Raw genomic sequence first — 18,239 nt, 5'->3', positions numbered from 1 at the left:
AACTTTACACCAAAAAAAGCCTCAAAACCAAAATCTATCCATTTAAAAAAAGTGTTTCAACTAAAAAAAAAAATTTTATTGCCGAATTTCACACATATGTAATTTATCTATGTTATTATAAATTATTTATTAATCAATTATTTCAACTTTAATAACAGATTTTCGATCATAATTCTCTTTGTCTAAAAATGTAGGCAAAGTCATAAACTTTAAATTAAATAACAAGAGGCAAATATAAAAAATTAGATGGCAAAAAATGCAATGTCATGGATTTTAGGTACTGAATGAAATTAGGAAAAGTAATGGGAATCCTTTTCGTAACTCCAGGTTACGTGTATGATTCAATTTTTTGTTTCTATAAAAAATATTTATAATATTAAGAAATCACTATATATTGCAAGAAGAATAAGATATTAAAATCGAAAAATAATTACCTCCAGAGGATCCTGACTGATCTTTCCTGTAATAACATACTTACAATCGAATTCTAATATTAATGAATGCGTCAAACCAATCGTCGATTTTAATGGCATGCAAAGTCCTTCGGCAGTGCTGTCCGTTCAAAAATTTTCTTTTTCTAATTGGCCATCAACAAATAATTGTTCCCAATCATTTATAAATTGCAAACCATCTTTAATTACCTGTAAAAAAACGAACAAACGATTAAATAGCTCGCAAAAATCTGCAGTTGGTTCACATCCTACTAATCTGGAATCGTGTGCTTTGTAATATCTTAAGACCCTGGCCATTGATTTGGGCCGGATTCCGGCAGGGCTGCCCTGCTTGTATCCGGAATCTGGTCAGGCAGCCCGATCGGATTCTGGTTGGTTTCGTCACGCTGCGGTGGTCGGATCCTGGCCGGGTGTACTCAGTCGGAATCCGACCGGTTTTTGACTGGGCTCCTCGATCGCATTTTACTGGAGCCTTTTTACCACAGCGAACATATTCTACCAACTGGTAGAGATAAGAATCTTTGTCAGCACTTATTTTCATCTGTAAAAAGATTTTGGAATTTCAATTTAAGAACTGCATTCATAATAATAAATATATTAACTACAAACATTAATTCAATGTACTCTGTAAATATGAATCAGTGAAAAATTCACAGATTGAAATAGTAGTTAGACATTTCACTGATTAATACGTTATTTTGGACTCATTCACTAATCAGTTCAGTAACACCAGAGTAAATCATATGAAGCATAACCTCAACATTTTTCAGTTAAGTATTGTTGTTACACTTTTACTTAAATAGCAAGAAGAATTCCTTAATGAAGTAAATTTGTTCATTTTCGGGCTGTAGGTCTGCTGACTTAATTGCGGGATAAATATACTGTATCAACTTTTATAGAAAGTACTTACTTAACAGATTTGTAAATGATACCCCAATCTTGAAATTAAAGTAATATGTGAGGTTATTTGTCATTTAAAAGCATCGGAACTTTTCACCTTTTTTAATATTTGATCATATTTATGGGGTTTAAGTTTTTACTATGGTTCTTTGATTGAATGTACTAAAATATTATTTTATTATGATTGCCAAACTGACATGGTGCAGTGCTGCCAACCCTCAAAAGTGGTTATTTCACGGAATCAATAAGTAAACTTTCACTGATGGTCAGTTACCCATTTCTAGCTAATTGAATCAATGAAATTTCACTGACAATCAGTGACATTTCGCTGATTCAGATTTAGAGAGTAAGTACTAAAATATAGGTTATGATTCTTAAGTTTCTGTAAGAAATTGCATTGTAAGAAATTAAAGTTAAATTGCATAATAAATTTACCTTCAGCGTAACTTAGTTTGCATAGATTTTTTTACAAGAGATAAAATAAATTTCAGAAGTTTCACGTGACATCCTAACCTATCAAACCGGTTTAGAAAATTGATTTACATTAACGGTCAAGAATATTAATAATGCTTGCTTATTAACAAAATAATTCACTTGCCTTTATAAATAATCCGCTTGCTTCAGAAAATTGGATACAATTTTATAAAATTTAACAAATTTCTTAACGATAACCTGGCGTCCACCGACATTTAACTGCGTTTTTAGGATTAAAGACTCCGGAAGTCGCCGAATCATTATTACGTGCAAGCATGATAACGTAATTCAAAACCTCCTTCGGAAAAAGTTATTTCTCTTCTTATTACGTTTTTTTCTTATTCAAGATAATATATAAATTCTTTAAAAATAAGGAAAAATCGTATCACAAAAAAAATAAGTATAATTTCACTGGCAAACTATGTTTGAAAATCAAAAAGAAGTTAGTCAACGATTTCGCAGTCACGAAAAGTCTGGGAACCGTGGAACCAAAAGTGAGAAACCATATAATTAAAATTAGTTTCATTTTTCTTTCATAATTGATAAAAAAAACACCTAAAACACAAAAAAATGGTCTTGCGCCTGTCAGAAATTTACAAACGACCCACTTATGGTAGTCGTTTGTGCATATTTCTTAAGATGTTTTTAAGGTTATGATACTCCTATTATGCACCATTTTTGGCCCGACAGAGTCCCGGGGGGAACTCGGTCAGATCCCGGCCGGGCAATTAACAAAATAGTATCCCGGTTTGACCCGGTCAGATTCTGGCAAGAAACCTTCTCCTGGCCGGGTTAAGCCGGGCCATTTCTACACGGGAATTAACATTGTTGATTGCCGATTCATCGTTTTGTTTAAAGATTTAACTACTTGTTAAAAATTTGTCCTTTTTGGTAAAATTTATTTGGCTAAAGATATTTGTTGTGAAAGTTAATTTTTTATGCTGAACATTTTTTTTGTTATATTTTAAATAAAAAATACCCTTTTTAGTTGGAAATTTCATTATTTTGTTTGAAATTTATCTATGTGAAATAAATTTTTTATTTTCAATTTGGAGCAAGTAGACGCAGTAAAGGAGCCGTATGCGAACCGTCTGTGAACCGTCTGTGAACCGTTTTAATTTTAAGCATGCGTGGAAACTTTAAACTTTTTAGTTTATTGCATAATTAAATATTACTATTTATTACTTAATGAAATATTAATAATTATTAACCATTTGATTAAATATAATTAACTATATTAGTATAGACTAAACTAAACCACTATTGCTCATTAGGCCTTAGAATATGGCTGTCTGCTATTGCCATTCAGCATTATTTTGTTCAAAACTAATTTTTAATCTGAAAATTCCGCTATTCCATTTTTGGTTGAAAATATATCTTTTCACATATAATATTCTTCTAGGAAATTAGGTAAAAATTCATACATTCTGTTGAATTGTCAACAGACGAATTCTCTACCAAATAAACTAAGGCATTTTCAACTATTATAGTGAAAATTCCATAATGCTAGCTAGCCACGGTCAAAATATAAACTAAAATCTGCCATAACTTATTGTGATTTAAATATATTGATTCCAAGTTATATATCGTTGGATTCGCAACAAAACATAGATTCCGAATATAATATTTTTAATTTTCTGCTTAGCAGGGACTTGAGGAACAGTCGAGTGGAGAGGGTAAGACGAGCAGGTAGGCCGCGATCAAATGGAATTCGCCCTAGAGTTCGATGGTAGTAAAATAAATCTTGAAAGACTCAACGAAAGGACGTTCTGAGCAGAGATACGAAATCATAAGAAAACCTTAGGTCTCAACAAAGGGTACATTTAAAAAAAAAATGTTCGAATTTTTATACAAGCAGTTTAATTTCTATCTAAGAAAGATGCCATTTCTCCTACAATATATGAATTTTTAAATAAAAAAATAGTTGAATTTTCATCCAAAAATCTGAATTTTTAACAAAACATTTGAATCCTTAACAAACAACATATCTTTTATCAAAATTCTTGCATTTTAAACAAAACCGTTGTATTTTTATCAAAAACAGATACAATTTCTAGTTAAATAGATACATTTTTTTTTAGTAACAAGTCAAAAAAGCTAAAAAAAAGTTTCATTTTAAACCAAAAAATTTTAGCTTGACTTTTTAACATCAAAATACGAGTTTTAAAAAAACAAGTAAATTTTCTATGAAACTAGTTGAATTTTTGACAAAAAAATTTTTTTAACACAAAAATAGAATTTTTAATGAAAAAGCAGAAGTTTTTTAAAGATATTGTTGAATTTGTATACAAACAGTTGCATTCGTATTCAAGAAAGGTGCAATTCCTACTAAAATAGATGAATTCTTAAATCAAAAATACTTATTATCAAAAAAATTTATTCATTTATTTATTTATTTATTGAGAATAGTTTATGGACAGGGCCCTTCATTACAAATCAACCTATGAACTAATTCAAGAGAAAACTTAAATCGAAAAAGTCGAAACTGTTGTCGAACTTTTTATTTATAGCGCTCGCATCTAGACATATCCTAGATAATGCCGAATTCGCTCCATAACAGAAAGTAAACTAGGACAGTCCATGGAATTATTTAGTATATTGCACAGGAATCGTAAATCAGCAAAAAGGAATCTAGTTCAAATTTTAGGGATATAAGTAGCGCTCTAATCCCGTCATAGTCGTGGTCGCGTCTGTTCATAGCCATATCCAGTTGTCTAGCTGCGAAACGACGGAAACGGTTCTGAATGCGTTCGAGTCTGATCTTATGAACGGAATATTTCGGAGACCAGATGATTGAGCCATGTTCTATAAGTGGACATACTGGTGGGAAGTAGATAACATATAATGTCTCATTAAGGTGTATTCCAATGTCACGCACACGTGTGACCCTATCCAGCAGCACCTCCCTCCGATGAGATAGCTGTACTTCGGAAATTTTTTTCCTAGAAAATGATATGACTACACATTTTTTAATATTAAGCTACATCCCATTTATCGAGCACCAATCTTGCAAGCGATTAGGGTCGTCCTGTGGATCGATACAATCTAGATGGGAGTTTATTTCTTTGTATAATTTGAGGTCATCGGCGAAAAAGCAAAAAGAAGCAAAACTTAATAAATGTGCCGATGTCGTTTACATGAAGGAGGAGCAAGAGAGGTCCCAGATGCGAGCCTTGCGGCACATCAGGCGAGGTGAGAAACACTTCATAGGGTTTTCCATCAAGACGTACTAATTGGAATCTATCATCCAAATAGCTAGAAAGTAATGAGAGTAAGTTAGAAGTAATCCCAAAAGCTCTGAGCTTTGTCACTAGGATGACGTGGTCAACTGCATCAAACGCTTTTGAAAAATCAGTATAAACTGTGTCGACTTGAGAGCCCAATTCAAGCTTCTGTCATAAATAATACGTGTAAATTCAAAGATTAGTTACCATAGATTTCTCTCTCATAAAAACGTGCTACTCCTCTATAATAGTGTTACTAGAAGTAAAGTAAAGATGATCAAAATGAATTCTCTCAAAAACTTTAGCCATGGAATTGAGCATAATTATTGGTCTGTAGTTTTTAACATCCTCACGGTTACCTGATTTAAAGATAGAAACAACTATGCCCTTCTTTCACTCCTGAGGGTAGTAACCCTTAGAAACTAACAAGTTAAAAAATAGGTGTAGTGGAGTTATAAGCGCGGAGCAACGCGACTTCAGAAGAGAGGGCGGTATACCATCAGGTCCGGCCTCTTTATTCTGATCTAATTTAGAAAGTTTGCACAAAATTTCATTTTTACTGATTGTTAGATCAGAGAGGTCTATAAAATCATTTTGCTTAAAATCGACATAGCTAGAGATCGGTTCTTTATAAACAGACTTAAAATGTTTAGAAAAGAGTTGAGCTATATTCTGACTAGTGTTCGCGTGTTCGTCGTTAAAGAACACTTCGTTAGGCAAGTTATTATCGTTTCTGATAGCATGTATGTAATTTTAGAAAGCTTTAGGATTAGATATAATGGCACTTTCGGTATTAGCAAGAAAGAATTTATAACATGTATCCGATAGCTTCTTACATTGCGTCTGAAGATTTGAAAATTGTTGGTAATCTTTCATATTGCGAGATTTTTTGTACTTGGCGTGAGCAATTTTCTTCGTAATGATACAATGTTTTAAGTTACTGTCGAACCAAGGGGGATCGGAGGAGGGTTTAAAACTTTTTATCGGAACAAAGTAATTAAATGCAGTGAAAATATAAGTATAAAGAGTTTCTATACCCTCATAAGCAGAAGATGAAGCAAGGAGGTAATCCCAGTTTACTTTATTAATAGATTGACTAATTGCCGCAATGTTCGATTACTTAAAATTAAATCGGACAAAGTTAGGTGTGAGGTGGTTTAAATCACTAGCTACAAAGGTTCCTCTAAGATCAAATGTGAGGGGAGGGTGATAGTTATCTATGGGTGATAATGAATCAACTGCTACATGTAAGGTGTCAGGAATATTGTTGGTAATTAATAAGTCTAACAAAGCCCCATGCACATTACAGTTGTTGTTCAGTTGCAAAAGATTTAAGTAATCAAGGACATCGGATACAGTAGACGAGCTGTCAATACAAATCTGTGACGGCCCAGGTTTTGGAATACAGCTGGGACCCTGTTCAGAGTTTAAGTGCAACATTGCATAGGGCATGTTAAAATGACCAAAAATATAAACGGATTTTAGAGTTGGTAAAGAGCCTCATGAACACATGTTTATCCTCATTAATATTAGTGGTGATTGCTACACCCCCAGACAGTCTTCGGATTCAATTAGGATGCTACCACCCCGTGCTTTGTCGCTAGCCAGAACGCTTCTATCGCACTTAAAGATATCTTAGCCTAGAAAAACCAACTCCACAAGGAGTTTCCTTGCTAAATTCTTTGCTTGACGCAAGGAATTTAATTTAGTACGTACGCCCCTGACGTTCTGCTGTAAAGTGTAATAGAAGAGTTCCTGGAGTCGATCGTCGTGCGTGCGTTGGAAGAGGGGGTATTGATAGTGATAGGAAAGACACGTGTTTCTACTTGCTTGAAGTGATGTTTGGCAAAGTTACGTTTGTATGCTGTTTCATCCTTGTAACAGTTGAAATCCCTCGACGATACTTCACAGCGAGATCTACTGTTACCATTTGCAGACGGGAGGAAAGCGCCCTCTTGACTTCTGATAACTGCTCCAACTGAGCTTTTGTATTGTCGGATGTTATCCAGATTGATTTCAGACTGTTCATTCTGCCGGCATCCTTTAGGTTGTCGGTAACCTTCTTTGCATTGAGGAATGACCAAAGGAGCGCATGTGCTGCTTCGGATAAGGCACATATCAGCTTCATCGGCCGAGGTCTTGGTTGCGTCTGCGAGAAGATACCAAGTCTGTAGGCACGACTATTATTGAGCATGCTATTTGGGACTATTTCAGAAGAAATCTCAGAAACTGTGGACATGTGGATTTCTCTGTTAGTGGAGCCATCATCACCACTCTTGTCGGCAAGGCCAATTGACGGGTAAGTGACTTGATGTCAGTGGATGCGTGGAAGGTATCAAAAGATTGTAATTTGTTAATCGTACCTTCAGCAGCATCCATCCTGGCAGTTAGGTCTACAACTCGCTACTCTGTCTCATCAATATGCAAAATGGCATTGTCAATTTTCAAAGAAAGATTGTCGAATTTCTTGGAAAGCGAATTTACGTAACTTGTGACCATTTTAAGTTCAGGCTTCATAGATGCAAAGCAACTTTTCTTTATGCGTTCGTTGTCCCCAACAGTAATAGGTGCAGAAGGTGGTTCAGGCGAAGTCGGAATGCGAGATCTAGGACGGCAACATTTTGCATAGACCCATCATTATGAGGCGTTGCGCGTTGAGCACATCTAGGATGGTAAGGAGTTTGACATGCAGAGCACAAAACCGCATCAATCACAGTGCCTTTACATCCGCCATAAGTTTTCTCGGCGGGTATGAGTAGTTTTTCGGGCTTTTCCTTGGCAGGCATATTTAAAAAAAAAAAAAAAAAAAAAACTAACAAGTATCCAAAAATGGTAATGTCTACTAGTCCACATGTAATTTTAAGGTTATGTTGCAACATACTTGTACACAAACGAACACTCTGAAGCGACAGCACTGCGTATTTGCGAAAAATTAATTGATGGCACTCAACAAAAAACAAAAGAATTAATCTTCACACCAAACCCTCTAGTTTACGACCACTGCCATACAGGAAACTAGCTATTTATTAGCGATTATCACCGACGTGACTTTAGTGGACAGCGGCCTACCCAGAGGGTGATTTTTTAAACTTAAAACTGTCAAATATCTCGAAAAATAGGCATTCTATTAAAAATTGTTATAAATCAAAATTTCATCACTCTGAGGCATGAATGAAATATTAATCTGAAACAAAACCGTTAAATTTTTAACAAACAAACAAAAAATACGTTTTAATAAAATTCTTGAACATTAAGCCAAACCGTTGCATTTTAAAAATAAATAGGCGAATTTTCGAAAAATAGTTGAATTTTTAACTAAAAGGAACTTAGTTTAACATTTTAAAATCAAAACATGAGTTAAAAAAAATTAATCAATCTTCCAAGAAACTAGTTGCATTTTCAACCAAGAAAGATGAATTTTCAACACAAAAATTGAATTTTCTATTGAATTTTTTATAAAAAAAAGGATAACTTTTTTTTTAATTGATCAACTTTTATGCAATTTAATTTTCATCTGAGAAAGATGCCATTTCTACACCAATGAATTTTTAAATCAAAGAGACAAATTATTAACAAATAGTTCAACTTTCATAAAAAAAAAAGATTTCAGTTGAACTTTTCATCGTAAAAATATCGCTTTTCAAAAATAAATCCATTTTCTACGAAAGTAGTTGAATTTACAAGAAGGACAGAAGAATTTTCAAAACAAAATTTGAATTTCAAGCCAAAAAGGATGTGACTTCAACAAAATTGTGGAATTTTCAAACAAATAATAAAAATTATACCAGAGTGACTGCCAAACTTTCTTTTTAATTTTTTTAATTTACCACTGGCCAATTTTTCATATACACTAGTGGACAAATTTTTTACAAGAATACTTTCAAGACAGTATGGTTTGATGAAAAAACATCTCAAAGTAAATTTTTTCAAAAGTTTTCTACTTTTCATAGCAAAAAATAAAAACAACCACATTTTCAAATTGATGAACAAACTGTTTTAGAAAAAAATCGCCTAATTTTTTTAAATTCAAATATTTTTATCCGAATTTTAAACGGTTGAAGTCTCTTCTTTTTGGTTAAAAATTTAACTATTTTGTTGAAAATTTGTCTTTTATTTGTTTTCCTTTTATTTTGGATTAAAGACGTCCATTATGATTGAATTCAACGGGATTATAATTAAAAATATTTTCTGGTCGACATTACATTTTACGTTGTTTGTTAAATCTTTATCTCTCTGGTTTAAAGTAAACGATTTTGATAAAAAATAGTTTTTTTTTCGTTAAAAATTAATTTTCTGAAAAATAAACTTGCCATTTTTTGTTAAAAATTTGCCTCTTTTAGTTGAAAAATCAAGAGGTTAAATACAAATTTATGTATTTTATTGAAAATTCATGTCTTTTGGTTGAAAATCAGTGATTAAAAATTTATCTTTTTGGTAAAAGAATCAGTTTTTGGTTAAAAATGTAACTACTTTTTTTAATTCATTACTCATTCCTTGAAAATTGATCTTTTTAGTTATTTTTGTTACAGATTTATTCCTTTGGTTAAGCATGTAAAGTTTTTTTTATTTATTTCCAAAGTTTAAAATTGATTATTTTATTTAAACTTTCTCTAGGTAGAAATATTGTTTCGTTGTAATATCAAATATTTAATTTTCCGTTAAAAATTCAACCTTTTGTGGTGCAAGGTTATACTACTTTGCTAAAAAGTAATTTTCTTCGTTGAAGATTAATTACTTCAGTTTAAAATTAATTATTATGTCTCAAAATTTATGTATTTTGTTAACAAATTGTCTTTCCAGTATAAATTTAATTTTCCTTTTCTAAATTCTTCTAAATTTTTTGTTCAAAATCTTCAAAAGTCTACATTTCATTTTGTTTTAATTCAATTCTTATTTGCTACAAAAAAAATTAGCTGTTTATGTGATGAAAAAATTTAATCTTTAACCAAAAAGATAAATCTTTAATCGAAAAAATGAGTGACCAAGAAAGTAGCAGTTTTAACCAAAAGAAATCAATTTTTAAACCAAAGAAAAATTCAAAAATAAGAAAGATTTTTAAGCCAAGCAAGAACTAAAATTTTAACGAAATTGTGGATTCAAACCAAATGGGCGAATTTGCTAAAAATCAATTGAAGTTTCAACAACAAAAAATCATTTTCCATTGACAAGGGGCATTTTCTACTGAATAGTTTCATTTTCGCTAAAAAGATCATTTTTAATCAAATAATTTAATTTTGAACCGAAAAGATGAATCTCTAACCGAAAATATAAATTATTAACAATATAGTAAAATAGATTTTAACCAAAATAGATAAATATTGAAAACCAGAGATACAATTTAGCCACTAAGGAAGATTTTTTATTTAAGAAAGAAAAGAAAAATTCAACGAAATTCTGGAATTTTAAAGTTTTAAACCAAAAAGCGAATTTTCTACAAAACAGTTGAATTTTTAAGAAAAAAAAAATTAACTAAAATATTTCAGTTTTCACCAAAGAGATGAATCCCTATGCGGAAAAATGCATTATTAAAAAAGTAGCACTTTTAACTAAAAGAGATAAATTTTTAAAGAAAATAAAAAAAATAGCAACTAAGAAACATTTTTCAATCAAGAGAGAAAACAAATTTCAACAAAATTTATCAAATAATTTAATTTTCTACCAAAGAGATGAATCTTCAAGAGAAAAAATGAATTATTTACAAAGTAACACTTTTAGCTAATTAATTGTCAAGAGTAGTAGTTGTTAATTAATTTATTTGATAATTATTTCAACAATTTTTACTTGTTTAAACAATTTTTTCTTACTAAAGTCGCAAAAAGTTATTATTTTCTGGAAATAATAAGACAATTAAAGCATGTTGAAAGAAATATATTTTTGAAGGATGTTTGGTAATTACTTAAACAATTTTGATTTGTTCAGGCAATTTTATCCCCTTATAAAGCGGGACAAATTATTATTTTTTAGAATTAATGACATAATTAGCGTATTTTGAGAGTAATACTTTTTCCAAAGGATATCTAGCAATTTTTGAAACAATTTTTATTTGTATAAATAATTTTTATTTGCTTAAACAATGTTTTCTCTGTGAATCGTAAAGGATTATTCTTTTCTGCAATTTAATGACACAATTTACGAATGCTAAAAGTAAAAGTTAAGCAAAAAATATTATTTTCGAAATGCGTTAATTGTGTCATTAATTGCTGAAAAGAATGAATTTTCACGATTTAGAGAGAAGAAATGTTTAAACAAAACAAATTGTTGAAAAAAATTTTAATTATTTTAAAAATGGCTAAATATTCTGTAGAAAAAATATTACTCTTAAATTCCTTAAATTGTGTCATTAATATCAGAAAGTAATAATATTGCACGCTTTACAAGGAGAAAAAATTGTTTAATCAAATCAAAAATGTTTAAGTGATTACTGAACATCCTTTAAATATATATATATATAGTGAATGTAAAATTCATTTAGTATTAAAAAAACTAATATTTACAGTGATTTTCTGTAATATCTTTTCAATAGTTAATAAATAGAGAATTAACTAAAAACTACATCTCAATTTTTGGTTCAAAATGTTTAAAAATATCAATTTTGCTTCATTCTATGTATCCCTTCAACTTACTAAAATTGTTTTTAATATGATGTAATCTTGTAACATTGAAAAATGTTGCTTTGAAATCTTTTATATTATGTTTCGGAACTAAAGGAAATCATTTCAAATCATAAATTAGTTTTGGAAAAAGTCAGATTTGCAATCTTCTAGAAGATTCTAGAATCTATTAATTTTAGTAACCGTGATCAAATCATTCTTAATTGTTTAATTTTTATTTGCAGTCACAAAGTTTTTCTTTTTTGACCTTGGATTTCTGTAAATTCCTGCAGATTCTTTCAGATGTACTATTTTGTGAATTATTATGGGAAATAGAAACTACAATCAAATACAATATACAGTTAAATACAAAAGAAGTACAAAATTCGTCATAATAATAGAAAAAAGTTGTACTTTCCTGTAATTTTGATACTAATTTACTGTATTTATATGTGAATTCCTGTAAAACTGCTTTGCATTTTTTGTGCATTTTTGTAAAAAAATTTCCACTAGTGCAATACATGAATTTTATGCAATTTTTTTCAGGCATAATCGAATTTCTGTGGATAAAATTCTGTCTCCAAACCAATTTTCAATGGATTTTGATGTCTTTTATCGACCGTAAGGCTTCCAGGTATAAAGAATCGTTGAACAAAAATTGTTTAAATAATTAACTATTCTTTTCTATTAGTAAAGTATCATAAAAAAAAGAGTAATTTAATATGCATTTTTAGTTAATTTTGCTAAAAAACTAGAGCGCGTGCGTGGAAAAATGTTCAAGATGTATGAGGATTTATAAAAAGGTTTTTTTGTTGTTACATAAAAAATTGTTGTTTAGTCAAAATGAATTGAAAATTTAAAAAAAATTTCTACATAAAAGTAGATATGCAAAAATGAATCTAGGAAAATTCATATAAGCAAAGTAAAAGAAGAGGATCAGTCAAATCTAAATGGGCGGAGTTCTTGTGAGCCCACCTAAATGGAACCGCGAGCGGAATTCATAAAGAAAATAAAGAGGGTCCGAAAGCTTGCAGGTAAAATCCTAACCGTGAGCGGAATGCCAGGCCTACCCATCACGCAGCTAGGGACGTCCTTGTAACCGGTAGGGACCCTGTAGTGAGGGACGCGCCAAAGGCTATGTGGAGGGGGGAATTGGAACGGAAGTTGGAGCCAGCGGTCGAAGGCGCGATGTATTTAAACGGCAACAAACACGACAAACACTAAGCATATCGAAGGTACCGAGGCGTGAAGCTATAGCAAATTTCAATAACTCTACAAGTCTACAGTATCTGCTGTTGGAAAGAAAGTATCGCTCTCTTCTCGCTCGACCAATCCGCACTCAGCTGCTTGTTTGGTGCAAAACTCACTACAGAGTCCCTCACCACATCAAGATGTCAACAAGCACTATTCGCATACCGAAGCGCGAAGCTGTAGTAAATTTTGGTATAGTATCTTGATTTGGAATGGAAGTGTCTCTCTCTTCTCGCTTGACCAATCCGCAATCAGCTGCCCAATTGGCGCGCCCCTTACTACAGAGTCCCTAGTCACCGGTAAACAAAGTGATCCTCGCCAGCTGTGCAATCCGCAAGCCTCCCTAGGGTGGGGGAGAGATCCCTCTGAGGTCATCAGTTAGACGCACACATTCGAAGCACCGCCCTGGTGTGTTATATCAGTGTATGTGTGTGTATGTTCATTACTCGAAAGCATCCAAGGACCAACCTGCGTGTTTACCCCCGCACGGAGCCTCGAAGCACAAGGAGATCGCTGGCTCATTTTCGAAAGTCTTCTCAAATCGGCTTCGACCCCCAAGGTTGTGCCCCTGTACGGAGCCCGTTTATATTTGGTAGGGCACCAGCTTTTTTTCTGAGGGGAACTACAATTTAAGGTTGCTTTTGAGCCACTCTTTCAAATTGTTGTTAAAAAGTAGTTCAAATGTATAAGTGCGATCCATCTTGACCTTCAAATAGGGTTTCAAGGTCATTTGAAGGTCAAAATTATTTTTTCTAAGGAAATCCCTATTTTGAACTTTGGATTTGAAAAGAGCGAAAAATGTTGCGCCAAAAATGTTCCATGGAAAATCTGTAAAAGAGTGTACCATCTTGAATATCTTGACCTTCAGATAAATTTTCAAAGTCCTTGAAGGTCAATTCACGTGAGAAATGGTATGACCTTGAAAACTGATCTGAAGGCGAAGATGGTAAAGGTGATTCAGACTTTTGCGTTTTATCCAATTTTAAAATAAATCTTGAACGTTTTCTGTTCTCATAAAACCTCGTTAATCAGAAAAAACGGCATTCTAACTATTTTTACACATTTAACCTTGATTTTTTACCTTTATAAGGTTACAAAAGCAAATTTCTCATAGAATATTTTTCACATCAAAATTTTCGGCTCTTTGAAAATCCGCAGTCAACATTCGGAGTTTCAATTTTTAAAAAAATGTCTTGACCTTCAAATGACATTGAAAATTTACCTTAAGGTCAAAATTAATAGTACCGGTAAATGACCCCCTATGTTCTGTATAATTTTTGTCTTCACAGTTTTGTATAGATGGCGTATTTTGAGAAACGTTTGAATCCTTAGATTAAGATGGGACACCCTGTATAATAAACAAACCAATTTTTTACATACAAATTATTTGTTGAAAGACTGTTTTTTTACGATTTTTCATAATTTCACGTTTTTTAACTTATATTGCAAGAAATTTTGATGAAAATATTATAATGATGAAGAAATTTCTTCTAGAGATTGGTATTGTTAATATTATAAACAAATTTGATAAGCAAATGCATTAATCAGCTATTTTTGGGTTGAAAAATTCGTCTTTTTCAATTTGATTATTTTAATCAGGAACTTTATGATAATTTTAGAAAAATCTGAATTTGTTTATTTATCTAAGGATTTTCTTAAACAAATTTATTAAAAAAATACATTATTCGGGCATTTCTCGGAAAAAAATAGTCGTTTTTTTAAATGCTAGTCCTTTCTGTTGGGAACTTTATGAAAATTTCAGCAATATGCATAACTATTTAATAGATTTTATGATTTTTGTTAAAAAATTTAATTAACAAAAGCATAGATAAGGCATTTCTCTAAACAAAAATTCGTTTTTTTTTTCAATGACAACTTTTTTAATTGCGAACTTCATGATAATTTCAGAACAAATTCATTATTTATTTATCAATTTTATGATTTTTTAAAACAATTTTAATAATAAAATGAATGATTGTGGCATCTGTCGATAAAATAGTTTTTTTTCAATGTCAGTCCTTTCAGTTGAAGTTTCTGCTTACTTTCGTTCTTTTAATAAGGCTGCAACTTAAAGATAATTTATTTGTTTATTAAATTTGTTTTTAGAAAAATGTATCAAATGTTTACACTAATCAGGAGCTTTTCTAAAATAATCATGAATTTCCCATTAAAATGACTGGAATCAAAAAAAATGTCCATCGACAGATACCTCAATAATGCATTTGTTTATTATAACTGTTTTAAAAGGCCACAAAATCGATCAAATAATTATGCATTTTTTCTGAAATTCTCATGAACTTTTCAACTGAAAGGACCAACATTGAAAAAAACGAATTTTTTTGCGGAAAAATACCGGATTAATGCATTTGTTTATTAAGTTTGTTTATATTATTAAAAATAATAATCTTCTGAAGAAATTTCTTTTTGATTATATTGTTTTTATACAAATGTTTTGGAATATAACTTTATAAAACATAAAATTATAGAGAATTGTAAAAAACATTCTTTAAAACATAATTTGCTTATAAATTTTTGTTTGTTCATTATATAATATTGGAATATCTTTAACTAAGGTTACTCTATAAAATTTAGATGATTTCAACAATTTTCATCTTTAAATTGAGGAACACAAGGAACATCAAAGAGAAAAAGTTGCCAGTTTTCTCGTCATATTTGTTCATTTATAAACAAATTTTAAACCAATTTTAAAAATCAGGCTGCATAAATCTCTTAAAAATCTTATAATAAAATTATACAATAAAATATATAATAATCTTATAATTTTTGGCCGACTGTGTGGCGGTGTGAATCATTTCCTATCATTGTTCTTTCTGCCTAAACATGTTTGTCCTGTATAATTTTTTTAAAATAATTCTTTTAGATACTTAATTGATAACATATTATCTTACATTTTTAATGGCCACTTATCATTCAAACGATGATAGAAAGCAATTTCAAAACAGAAATATACTTTGAAGACGAAATACCCCTAATGTCGACTTTTTGTTAATATAATGTGTTTAAAGCATCACACAATTTTAAATAAATTTCAATAAATAATATAAATAATAATACAATAATAAATAATCGTAAATGAATAAATAGATTTTTAAGTATACCTTTCCTTTAAGCTCATTTGCAATTAAGTCAAGATCAGAGCCGGCGCGACTGACTGTACAAACTGTGTTTCTGCACAGGGCGGCAAAATTTTAGGGGCGGCAGATTGTCGCCCTGTCACACGTGAAATAGTTATTATATGATTTGAACATCTTTTTGAACTGCTGAAATGTAAATGATACATTTCTGTTAAAGAGAAAAATGGAATTTCACCAAACTTTAATATTTAATAAATTCCTGTAAAAGATTAAGTTTAATAGAATAATGCTTATTAGTCGAATATTTTTCCAAATGACATTTCCAAGTATTCAGACTCGATGCCTCACTCAATGTTAAAAGTGTTTATAAAACGTCGCCGGTCCGGCGGTGTTTATAAACACCTATTACTCACGTAGAATAAGTTCGTGACTTCGTGGTTCATTTCGACGGTAAAATAGTTCAGTTCCTTACAAACCGCGAAAGAGTTCGTATTCGGTTCATCAGTATAATGTAAATTAGAATAAGTTTGGCATTATTCATTAAATATTATTTAACGGTGTGAAATTTTTTTTGATTATGTCGCAAGACAAACGTACTCGGCTTTCCGGTGCGACGCAGCTTTAATAGTAACAAAAGTCGAGATAACAGAGGAAGAGGAAACGGTTGGAATTTCGAATCTGGATTTGAATTCTACCAGTACGGAGATTTCTCGAGGCCCTTCAAAGTGGCCACTTGAAATAAACGATGATATAAGGTTACTTCTAGTCAAAAAAGGACCTATGCTTATACGGGAAAAAGACAATGCGGAGGGAAAGTTTGCGAAAGATGAATGCGGACGTCGTTTTAATGAATCATATTATCAGAGGCGTATGTGCAATGGGGAAATAATTTTAAGATCATGGCTCATTTACTCAAAAAGCGCAGATGCGGTGTTTTACTTTTGTTGTAAACTTTTTACCACCATTCAAAGCGCTTTAACTTCGAGTGGTTGCAATGATTAGAATCATATCGGTGAAAGACTCAGCTCACACGAAAAGAGCAAAGCACATTTAAGTGCCCATAAACAGTGGACTGAATTAGCATTGAGAGTGAGGACAAACAAGACAATCGATTCTAATCATCAACGCATGTTGGATGATGAAGCGCGACATTGGCAAAATGTGTTAGAGCGGCTTCTAGCAATCATACATTTTTGGCACAACAATGTTTGGCATTTAGAGGAACATTGGACAAATTATATGTTCACAACAATGGAGATTTTTTGAAACTAGTTGAGCTAATTTCAAAGTTTGATACTGTTATATCCGAGCACCCTTTAAGAATTAAAGATGGTCGCACGCAACAGCATTATGTCGGCAAAGATATTCAAAATGAAATTATACATTTACTAGCGAATAAAATCAAGCAGACAATATTGAATATTGTAAAAATGCCAAATATTATAGTATTATTGTTGATTGTACTTCATATGTCAGCCACATAGAGCAAATGACTATTATAATACGTTGCGTGAATATTACAAAAAGTCCTGTGGAAGTTGGAGAATATTTTCTTGGGTATGTACCAGTAACTAGCACTACAGGTGCAGCGCTTACTGAAGTCATCCTAGACGAACTGAAAAAAAATGGCTTGACTATTGATAATTTAAGGGGGCAAGGATACGACAACGGCTCGAATATGAAAGGAAAGCATGCTGGTGTTCAGCAACGCATCAGTGAAATAAATCCTCTTGCATTTTTCGTCCCATGTAGTTGTCATTCACTTACCTTGGTAGTTAACGATGCGGCAAAGTCATCAAGGGAAGCGGTCTCATGCTTTGCAGTTATTCAAAAAATATATGTGTTTTTTCAAGCATCACCTTTGAGGTGGGATGTTTTAAAAAAGTATATACCATCTTTAACAGTGAAACCCTTGAGTACGACAAGGTGGGAAAGTCGAATTGATGCGATTCGTCCAATAAGATACCAAATAGGTGAGATATATGATGCCTTACTGGATATTTCAAGCAATGAATCTTTTGATGCAATGGTTAGGCATGAAGCTGAGTGCTTGGCGTCAGCTATTTCTGATTTTAAATTTCTGTGTTGTCTAATAACATGGCATAATATTTTGAATCATATAAATGTTGCGAGCAAATTGCTTCAAAGCGTTGATACCGATTTAGGGGCCATCCATAAATTACGTAACGCAATTTCCCGACCATTTTGACACCCCCCCCCTCCCTTATGTAACGCTTTTTCCGACTTTTCCCT

This window comes from Belonocnema kinseyi, chromosome 6 (assembly GCF_010883055.1).
Source record: "Belonocnema kinseyi isolate 2016_QV_RU_SX_M_011 chromosome 6, B_treatae_v1, whole genome shotgun sequence".
NCBI classification, from domain to species: Eukaryota; Metazoa; Arthropoda; class Insecta; order Hymenoptera; family Cynipidae; genus Belonocnema; species Belonocnema kinseyi.
The sequence above is the reverse complement of the archived record's forward strand: the minus strand, read 5'-3'. Positions refer to the sequence as shown.